The sequence below is a fragment of the Felis catus genome, chromosome D4 (genome assembly GCF_018350175.1).
Source record: "Felis catus isolate Fca126 chromosome D4, F.catus_Fca126_mat1.0, whole genome shotgun sequence".
NCBI classification, from domain to species: Eukaryota; Metazoa; Chordata; class Mammalia; order Carnivora; family Felidae; genus Felis; species Felis catus.
Window position 1 is genome coordinate 44,564,915 of NC_058380.1, and position 11,300 is coordinate 44,576,214.

The window sequence follows — 11,300 nt, forward strand, 5'->3', positions numbered from 1 at the left end:
TCCCAACAAGTGTCCCTTGCTGATTTAGCCCATCTCCCTGCCCAACACCCTGCCAGCAACCCTCAGTTTCTTTTCTGTATTTGAGTCTCTTATGGTTTGTCTCCCTCTGTTTTTAATTTTGCTTTCCTTCCCTTCTGTTCATCTGTTTTGTATCTTAAATCCTGCATGTGAGTAAAATCATACAATATTTGTATTTCTGTCTTATTTTGCTTAGCATAATATATTCTAGTTCCATCCATGTTAGTGCAAATGGCAAGATTTCATTCTTTTTGATCACTGAGTAATATTCCGTTATGGGTACATATATATATGTACACACATGTGTGTATGTATGTGTATACACACACACACACCCCACATCTTCTTTATCCATTCGTCAGTCAGTGGACATTTGGTCTCTTTCCATACTTTGGCTACTGTCAATAGTGCCACTATAAACGTTGGGTGTATGTGCCCTTTCAAAACAGCACTCCTGTATTCTTTGGATAAATACCTAGTAGTGCAATTGCTGTGTTGTAGGGTAGTTCTATTTTTAATTTTTTTGAGGAACCTCCATACTGTTTTCCAGAGTGGCTGCACCAGTTTGCATTCCCACCAGCAGTGCAAAAGAATTCCTCTTTCTCTGCATCCTCGCCAAAATGTACTGTTGCCTGAGTTGTTAATTTTAGCCATTCTGACAGGTGTGAGGTGGTATTTCATTGTGGTTTTGATTTGTATTTCCCTGATAATGAATGTTGTTGAGCATTTTTTTTCATGTGTCTGTTAGTCATTGGGATGTCTTCTTTGGAAAAATGTCTATTCATATCTTTTGCCCATTTCTTCACTGGATTTGTTTTTTGGATGTTGAGCTTGATAACTCATATATTCTTCATAGATTCTGGATACTAACCCTTTATCTGATATGTCATTTGCAAATATCTTCTCCCCTTCTGTTGGTTGCCTTTTAGCTTTGCCGATTGTTTCTTTTGCTGTGCAGCTTTTTATCTTGATGATGTAGTTCATTTTTGCTTTTGTTTCCCTTGCCTCTGGAGACCTGCCATGTAAGAAGTTGCTATGGCTGAGGTCAAACAGGTTGTTGCCTGCTTTCTCCAAGGATTTTGATGGCTTCCTGTCTTACGTTTAGGTCCTTCATCCATTTTGAGTTTATTTTTGTGTATGGTGTAAGAAAGCGGTCCAGGTTCATTCTTCTGCAGTTTTCCCAACACCGTTTGCTGAAGAGACTGTCTTTATTCCATTGGATATTCTTTCCTGCTTTGTCAAAGATTATGTGTCTGTTTGTGTGCCAGTACCATACTGTCTTGTTGATTAAAGCTTTGTAATACAGCTTGAAGTCCAGAATTATGATGCCTCCAGCTTTGGTTTTCTTTTTCAGGATTCCTTTGGCTATTCAGAGTCTTTTCTGGTTCCATACAAATTTTAGAATTATTTGTTGTAGCTCTGTGCAGAATGCTAGTGTTATTTTGATAAAGATTGCATTGAATTTGTAGATTGCTTTGGGTGATATCAACATTTTAACATCCAACTCATTCTTTGTGGGAAACAATGCAACCAAATCTTATTTTGTATAGGAGCACAGGATCAAGAAGGTCAAAATTGTCTAAACCAGTTAATGAACATCTGTATGATTTGCCTGTGCTTTTTAGGAGCATTTGCAGCAGTAAAGGGATTAAAAAATCCTAGGTTTTGGAACAACACAAATATTATGTATGTAATAAACAATGATCAAAGTTCTTGTTTAAGTTGAATGATATGAGGGGTGCCTGTGTGTCTTAGTCGGTTGGGCATCCGACTTCGGCTCAGGTCATGATCTCACAGCTTGTGAGTTTGAGCCCTGCGTTGGGCTCTCTGCTGACAGCTCAGAGCCTGGAGCCTGCTTAGGATTCCGTGTATCCCTCTCTCTCTCTACCCTCCTCTGCTCATGCTCTGTCTCTCTCTGTCTCAAAAATAAACATTAAAAATTTTTTTTAATGTTTATTTTATTTTATTTTATTTTATTACCAGAGGGAGAAAGAGAGACTGAGAACGTGCTGGGGGGAGACGGGGGCAGAGAGAGAGGGAGACACAGAATCCGAAGCAGGCTTCAGGCTCTGAGCTGTCAGCACAGAGTCCAACGCGGGGCTCAAACCCACACATTGTGAGATCATGACCTGAGCCGAAGTCGGACGCTTAACTGACTGAACCACTCAGGTGCCCCTAAAAAAATATTTTTTAAGTCAAATGTTATGAAAGTAGGTAATGAAGTCCCCCCCCCCCCCGCCCCCAACATCACTGCTAAGATCATTTCATCAGACTTTAAATTAGAGCAGTACAAGGGTGTCTGGCTGGCTCAGTTGGAAGAGCATGTGACTCTTGATCTTGGGGTTGAGTTCAAGCCCCATGTTGAGTATAGAGTTTACTTAAAAAAAATATATTCATTCCAGGGAAATAAGGAAGGAGACGCTCTCTATACAGAGTCCCTAGAATAGAAAGAGCCCTAGAACCTAGTAGGCACAAGCACATTCAAGTTTAAGATTATGGGTCTGTGGCATTTGTTTCTTTCCTTTTATAATTGGGATGTCCATCTTGAGTTGCTTGAATGTTGCTGGATCCTCAGCCATGCAAGTGGCCTGGGTCTGGACCAGTTTCACTGGAAAGGGCATCTGGTCCCCTTTTGTGTGCCTGAGTGGCAAAATCCAAATCAAACTTTTGGAGGGGACTTAGTTCAAAGAAACTGTATTTATCTGATGAGTTTCTATATTCCCTACTTCCAGAATCCATGGTGCTAGGATTGGGCCAGGTAAGGCTATGGAAGAACCAGAAGTGTCCCAGTCTCTGGGTTTCTGCTTAGGGGGAACTGGGGGGTGAAACTGGCTGATGCAGCCTGCCTCTCTACTTTTATCTCTTCACTGTGTAGCTTTCATGTATGATGAGCTTCTGCTTGGAGGTACTTGATCTCCTTGGTGGGAAGGCCTTTGTGGAGTATGCATTCAGCATCTCTCTGCCCTGCTTTTTGCTCAAAACACTGAATGCTCCTCTGGGTCTGCTCTGTGATCAGAGAATTCATGATGGCATGGGTAGCTCTAGCATTTGTCACTGGGTCCTTGTTCACACTATCAATGCCAAAGGGTCATGGCAGGGAAGGTCATACTGTCCTCCTCTTAATCCATCTTGTCAAGGTCCTGATACTTGGGCTTTGGAATCACTGGCTTTCCGGGGATGCTGCCCATGACTGATGGAAGAGGAGCCATGGTGTAGTGTTCTTGAGGGCATCCTCATGCCTGACTGCCTAGCAGTACATCCATGGGGAAGATCATCTTGTCTAGAAGCCTACCAGGCTCAAGAGCAGGCCCTTTGGGCCCTCTCAAAGCCATTGAAAGACTGGAATCCAGGTGTTTTAACTAGATAGACTCTGGACCTGAGTCTCTGTCACCACAGTGAAATGATATGGCCATCATGCTGACAAATATTAACAAGGAACATTGTCCGGCTGCTGCAATAGCAAAGCTTCCTTGAAAAATCTACCCAGAGGTTCTGTTTTTTCACCATTATGGGGCTGCCAGAGGCCTGAGCTCTATCACTAAAGGACTTCTAATACCCAGATCTGTAAGAAGTGGTGCAGTTGTACCCAAGTGATACATGACCCAAGTAGGCAGGACACGGAATGTCGGAATGTGTCTGAGTCTCAGGCACTGATCCACAAGGGCTGGCTGCCCCAAGTCTCTGACTCCAGTATTAACCTCCCTCTTTAGGAGCGACATGAAATTGGGCAAGATACAATCTCTCTGGACTTCAGTTTTCTTGTCTGAAAAAGGAGAATAAAATATTTGTTCTGTCTACTTCACAGGGAAGTTTCTTGTAACATCAAATAATCCTTGTTCTTATTGGCTTTAGGAGGCACTGGAGGCATAAGTAGGTGAAGTAAAAGAAAATATGAGTGAAAATATTTTGTGAAGTTTAAAGGGGCACACAAGTGTAAACATTACTGCTTGTGACTTTTTAATAGCTAATAGAGGCTAAAATGTCATCATTTTTATGTTCAGTGAAAGTCAACCAGTAGTTTTGAGGCCTTGCTCTTTTGTATGCAGACCCTTTGGGAAGGAGTGTTAAGTTATACATATGCAGCTTAAGTACACAAAGGCAACTTTTGTGTGGTAAGCTCCCTGCCCCCAAAAGCAAAGATGTGTGGCATAGAATTAGAAACCAGTGGCCTTTTACTGTGGCTCTTTTCCCCTAAGACCTACACTTTGATTCTTGCTAATCTAACTCTCATGGAAAATGTGTATGGGGAAAAATGTGGTTCTCCTAGCTCAGGGCTGGAGATAATTGGCAGAACAGGGGAGGAAAATCAGTGGTCAGGGAAGGGTATGGGAGCGAAAAAGAGGGACCTGGGGATTGGAGAGAAGAAAAGACAATGTACAAGGAAAATCAATCCTTCTGATTGTGGCATGTAGAGAGAAGGAACTAAGCTATAAAAATGGAAAGTGGGGACCTCCGATTCAATCAATCAGATGCCATGTGGACATAGCTTTAAAAAATGAGGCTATTATCGCTCAAGTTCATTTGACAGAGCTTACATGTAAGAGTTAAGTGATGATCACTCTTGTCCACAATCATAAAATAAGGTGCCAAAGTGATTTATCACTCTGCTTTTCTAACATACCTTAACTTTAAGAAGCATCTATAAATTTGGGTCTTACCTTTAAAATCTCATGTTATTGTAAGTAAGCCCAGTCTCTGTGCATAGTAGGAATTCAATAAGTATTTGATATATTTGATAAATGAGTTGAAAGAATGGAAACTTATGTTAATTTGTGTTCATGGAGTTGGAGGGTTCAAGGCTGGAGAAGAATACATTTCCCTCCTTACCCCTTTATTTCCTTAAATGTGAGACTCTCAACGGAGACTCCTCCAGTCTGTGTAGATAATGTAATAATAGCTGGTGCTTATTCAAGAATTGTTGTATCAGGAACTATGCTAAGAAGTTCACATGATTTCAGTCAATCCTTGCAACATGAGTGAGTACATAATTACCCAACATTAAGGATGGGAAAAGTAAAACTCAGGGAGGCTACCTTTAGAAAGGTCAAGTAACTCAGCAAAGGTCACAAAGCTGGTAAGTTGAGATCATGTTAACCAATTGCATATGGTTTCCTTTAACAATTTTATTTTAGTGAAAAGGGCACTGGGAAGTGGATCAAGAATTGTAACTGCCCATTTCTAAGTGGTTAGGACCAGAAGAAAGTGTGTACAATGAAGGTAAGCTATCATTAAAACCTCAGTGCTTATCCTTTGACAGTGACCTTAAGAATAGATGGAGTAGCTAGGAAAGGGGCTTTCCAATACTTTTGGTGGCAACCAAAGTAAGAAACACATTTTACACACGCACACACACACACACACACACACACACACAATCACACATACATATGTGCATAACTGAAATAAAGCTTTCATTAAGCAATGCTTATTGTTACTATGTGTGATGCACACGAATATTTTCCATTTCTTTTTCTTCTCTTCCCTTCTCCTTCCCTTCCATTCTATTTTACTCCAATATTTTTTTTGAATATAGTTGGCACAAAATGTGACATTAGTTTCTAGTGTACAATGGTGATTCGACTCAATACATTATGTTATGTTCACCACAAGTGTAGCTATCCTCTGTCACCATGCAACACCATTACAGTACCATTGACTATATTCCCTATGCTGTAACTTTTATTCCTGTGACTCAGTCATTCCATAACAGGAAGACTGTGTCTCCCACTCTTCTTCACCTATGCCCCCCCCCAATTCCCTCCTCTCTGGAAACCATCAGAGTTTCTGCTTTTTGATTGTTTATTCAAGCAGTGATTCTGCTTTTTGTTTGTTTATTCATTTGTTTTTTAGACTGTACATACGAGTGAAATCATCTGGTATTTGTCTTTCTCTGTCTGACTTATTTCACTTAGCATTATACTCTCTAGGTCCATCCTTGTTGTTGCAAATGACAAGATTTTGTTCTTTTTATGGCTGCATAATATTCCTGTGTGCAAATGTACCACATCTTCTTTATCCATTCATCTATCTTTAGACACTTGGGCTGCTTCCATATCTTGGCTATTATAGATAATGCTGAAATAAACATAGGGGTCCATATATCTTTTCAAATTAGTGTTTTCATTTTCTTTGGGTAAATACCTAGTAGTGGAGTTACAAGATCATATGGTATTTCTATTTTTAATTTTTTGAGGAACATCCATACTGTTTTACTTTCTTACTCTATATACAAAAATAAGCTCAAAATGGATTAAAGACCTAAATGTGAGACTTGAAGCCATTAAACTCCTAGCAGACAACATAGGCATGTAACATCAGCTATAGTAACATTTTTCTAGTTATGTCTCCTGAGGCAAGGGAAACAAAAGTGAGAATAAACAATTGGGACTACATCAAAATAAAATGCTTCTGCACAGCAAAGGAAACTATCAACAAAACAAAAAGACAACCTACTGAATGGGAGAAGATATTTGCAAAGATCTATCGAATAAGGGGCTAATATTCAAAATACATAAATTATAAAACTCCACATCAGAAAAACCACAAATAATCTGATTAATAATGGACAGAAGACCTGAACAGACAGTTCTGCAAAGAAGACACCCAGATGGCCAGCAGACACATGAAAAGACGCTCAACATCACAGGTCATCAGAGAAACATAAATCAAAACCGCAACAAGATATAACCTCATACCTATCAGAATGGCTAGAATCAAAGAAAAGAAATAACAAGTGTCGGTGAGGATGTGGAGATAAAGGATCTCTCCTGCACTGTTGGTGGGAATGTAAATTGGTGCAGACACTGGAAGACAGTATGGAGGTTCCTCAAAACATTAAAAACAGAAATATCCACTTCAGTATTTTAAATGCTGGTTGGGACACCTTCATTGACTTCACTGTGCACTCATAGGTTATGATCTGCAAGTTGAAAACCACTGAGCTAGATGGCAATAAAGGTGATAGAAGGAGCACAGACTTTCGAGTCACGCAGTGGTGGGGTGTGATCTGGGCTGCTGGTATGTTAATAGTGTAGGCTAACGCAAGTGACCTCTTCTTTGAACTTTAGTTTCTCATCCACAAAATGAGGAAAATAATACCTACCTCAAAAGGTTACTGAGAATAGCAAGCAGTGAATATACCTACCCGAGCACCTAGCGTCTCATAGAAGTATGATGACAGCAGGGTAATGAGGCATTGAAGAATGGAGAGTTCTAGGCCTGGTACCAGCCAGCTGTGTGAGCTTAGATAGGTAATGTCTCTAAACTTCTAAGTCCTATAATCTCTCTAAGCTACCATTTACTCACCTGTAAAAAAATTGGAGGAATAATAACACCTACCTCATATGATTGAGAATTAAGTGTGATAATACATGTAAAGGCCTTAGCACAATGCCTGGTGCTTAGTAAATGCTCAATAAATTATTGGCTATATTAGCCACCCAACGTATGTATCTATTATTGTCCAACTGCTAAGGTAGAGTGGAGCTTTCTAGACTAGGTTACAATATCTATTTTGATGAGACAAACTCAGGATGGTGTGTGTGTGAAATCAAAACTGCTGTTACTTTGCTCATCAGTATTTTCTAGAGGCTAAATCAAACTTGGCTGCAGCAAAGGCAATCATTTTTGTAGAGCAAGCTTAGATCCAAGTTGGATTCCCTCTCCTCATTCTTTGAAAGTATTTCCACAAATCCAATCTTTGGCTTGACATTAAAGGCCTATTTTCAGTGAGTAGACTTTACCAAAAAAAAAAAAGTGAATAAAGGGGTGGGGGTGGAAAGAATATGACTCTACACACCAAGTAGTGGGGAGTGAGTTTAATATTTTTAGTTCAGCGAAAGAACTCTATGGCATGGTCTCCTGCCTAAAGTCTTACTTTTTCTCCACTTGTTTGAGGCAGCCTTCAAGATGGCCACTAATGATCAAAACCTCGTGGTATTCACCTTCTGTGTAATTCCCTCCTCCTGTTGAGTGTGGGCTGTACTTAGTGACTCACTTCTAACTAAGAGAATAAGGTGGAAATCACAATGTGTGATCATAAAAGGCAGTGTGGCACCACCTCTCTTTTGGATCCCTTGCTCTGGGAGAAGTCAGTTACCATGTTGTGAGTAGACCCATGGAGAGGCTCATGTGATGAAGAAGTAAAGCCTTTTGTCACTAACCAAATAAGTGAGATTGGAAACTGATCCTACAGCCCCTTCAAATGACTACAGCCACAGGCAATAGTTTGACTGTGACTTCACCAGAGACCCTGAGCCAGAACGACCCAGCTAAGCTGCTCTTGGATTCATGACTCTCAGAAACTGAGATGATAACGGTAGTTTCAAGCTGCTAAGTTTTGGGGATGATTTGGTCTGTAGGAATAGATAGTGGATACACAACCCTTGAATCTTCGCATAGTATCTCAATGTCAGGTTAGTTAGTTCATCATTCCATGAATGTTTATGAACTCCTCACTATGTGTCAAGTAGTATAATTACCTTCAGATCCTAACTTTGGGGAGCTTACAGTCTAGTGGTGGAAATACTGTGGGCAGACTAACAGTGAAAATGCTAGGTACCTGTTAAATGCCACCATATGGTTTTGATAGTGGGATTTGGGGACTCAGAGGAGAGAATGAGAACTTCCAGCCTTGCCAGAAGAAAGAGGGACATAGGGAGGAGATGGCACTTGACTTGTGCCTCGATACCAAGGTGTGATGGCTTTCTCAGGCGTCAACTTGGCTAGACTGAACTACATTCCCCAGAATGCCCACTCTTTTACGTTGCTATTTAGGGTAAAGCACGAGGGAGATTATCCCTAATGGCAGAAGGAAAGCAGCAGCCAATTTGTAATACACACAAGTCACTGCTGATCTGCCAACTTACCTTGCTGGCGTGATGCAGCGGCTGGGTCTGTGATTGCTTCACCCTCACCCTGCATCCTCCTTTAGCATTTCTCACTTCCGGGCCAGCCATGTATGTTTAGCTCTGTGATAAAGGCTTTTGGCTTCTGAGGAATACTCTCATCACCAAGGTGAGAGGCAGGATTACACAAGGTTTTGACCTTTCCTTCTGCTTGGGGTGCCAGCCTTCCTGACTGCCTGCCACATGCACTTTAAGCTCCAGCCTCAGATGACAGCCTTATAGCGACTGCTTCTCCAACTTCCACGGTTGTGTAAGCCAGTTCCTTGTGACATGCACAAGGTACGAGGTGAACAGATGAAAAGAGAGCGAACATTCAAGGCAGAAAAAATAGTATGAACAAAAACATGGAAGGGAAAAATCTAGGACTAATACAATTCTTAACCACTGGCATACCATTGGTACATGACGAATCAGAATGAATGCTGGCTGTAGTGCCGAAGCAGGGTCTTCAAGGGTCCTGGCTGTTCCCCTCTAATTACTAAATTATGGAAACTATCTGAGGAGATGTCTGAGTGGGTCTTATGGTGGTTAAGAGCATTTGGGGGCCCATCAAAAATGTGGTTATTTCCCAACTGGAACAGAGTGTTTTATATTTTAATAACTTGTGCTTTTTCCCCTTGGGGGCCCAGTGTGCAAGGGCTGCAAACAGTAGCCTCCTTAGTAGTGTATGCAGCCTGGTGATTGGGTGGGTTGCCCTATGGAACCTTGGAGACAGTCCTTTTCAGGGGACATTGATGTCTGACCTCATGCTATCCCCAATCTAGGCTCCAGGCAGGTATGTGGGATGCCGTTAGGAAGCCCCAGGGTGCAGTGGCCAGAGTCCACTTTGGCCAAGTCATCTTGTCCGTCTGTACCCACCTGCAGATCAAGGAGCGTGTGATTGAGGCACTATGTAGGGCCAAGTTCAAGTTCTCTGGCCACCAAAAGATCCACATTTCCAAGTGGGGCTTTACTAAGTTTAACGTGGATGAATTTGAAGAGATGGTGGCTGACAAGCATCTTATCCCCGATGGCTGTGGGGTCAAATATCCCTAATCATGGCCCCCTGGACAAACGGCAGGTTCTGCACTCATGAGAACCTCGGCCCTACTCCCTTCTTATTCACGCCCACCAATAAATCCTAGTTCCTGTCAAAAAAAAATTTTTAATAACTTACTATCATATTGATGCATTCCAGCTGAATGCCAGATCTGAAGAAAATATGCAAGGAGAATGTGATGAAGAACAAACTGTTTAATGTGACTGGAACATTGGCTGGCTTGGTGTGTAGCTATGGGTTTAAATCCCAGTTATTCAAGTCAATAAACTTGATTTAACCATGTGTCTTACATGGCCATAGTCAAAATAGTCAAAACTCTTCCACGGAGAAATGAGATTTAATCCAATTAAAGAAGACCAGGACCCTATCCCTTCACTGAATGAGGGGCCAGGAAACAGGAATTTTAGCCCCTATTCTGCCACTGACACACTGTGATTTGGCAAGTCACTTACCACAACTTGTCCTGGAACCAGAAAGCCGTGACTTTACCTTGGCTTTCTTCTCTGCAATTTCCTGGAGTTCTGGAATGCTTCTCTGTTCCTTAAAACTATAGCCCCTAGCCCCTTCAACTCTGGAGTCAAGACACGTTTCACTCAAAAAGCTTGCTTTATACTTTACCGCCTTACCACCACAATTTTATTCTGGCCATTACTTGATATGAGTTGACCTATGACTGCCTTTTTTCTGTCTAGATAGCATCACAAGTATAAGTTTATCCCTCCTTTTGATTGCCTCATTCTCTCAGCAAATTATTTACCTGGGATTCTTTTTATATCTTGTAATGTCCCCTGGCACTTAGAAATCTGTATACAGCAGGTGTCTATGAAATACTTGCATGTTCATATAGCATTTCAGCAAAATTTCCAGTTCCAGGGGAAAGTCAAGCAGGACATTCTAAACTAAAATATTTAAAGGTCTGGGATTGTGTATAGCTCTGTTTGTCTCTGCCTCCCTTCCACTAGCATGAATAATTAAGAATAGAGTTGGACCCCTGTGTCTGCATGCCCATAATAGCATTTGTGTGCATATAATAACGGTGTATAAATGAACTTCTTTTGCTTCAAATGAAAAGGCAGCCTTGTTCAATGACGAGCAAGTATGAACACAAAGAGCACTTCAGTATCCTCAGAGCCATTAACATCTCTTGGATAAGCTCAAACTATAAGAAATCAGTGTCTGCCATTAAAAAGAAATTCAAATCACAAACAGAAAAAAATGCAGTCATCCCTGAGATATTTTAAATATTCTTCTTGTTGGAAAGTTAGGGAAGTTGGGCTTAAAATTTGCCACATTTGAAGAACATCCTCACTAACAAACACGTCACTCTTAACTCTCTG

The 11,300-nt window shown here is 41.1% G+C and overlaps 1 non-coding gene and 1 pseudogene across 1 annotated transcript; one reads left to right on the top strand and one right to left on the bottom strand.

Moving 5' to 3' along the window:
* Nucleotides 1-2,473: 2,473 nt before the first annotated feature.
* On the bottom strand, nt 2,474-8,975 carry LOC101083301 (annotated as a pseudogene).
* A 531-nt stretch (nt 8,976-9,506) lies between these two features.
* LOC111557663 lies at nt 9,507-9,641 on the top strand. The gene has a single exon (XR_002737897.2). It is a non-coding gene; the product is annotated as a small nucleolar RNA SNORA70 (small nucleolar RNA).
* The last annotated feature ends 1,659 nt before the right edge of the window (nt 9,642-11,300 follow it).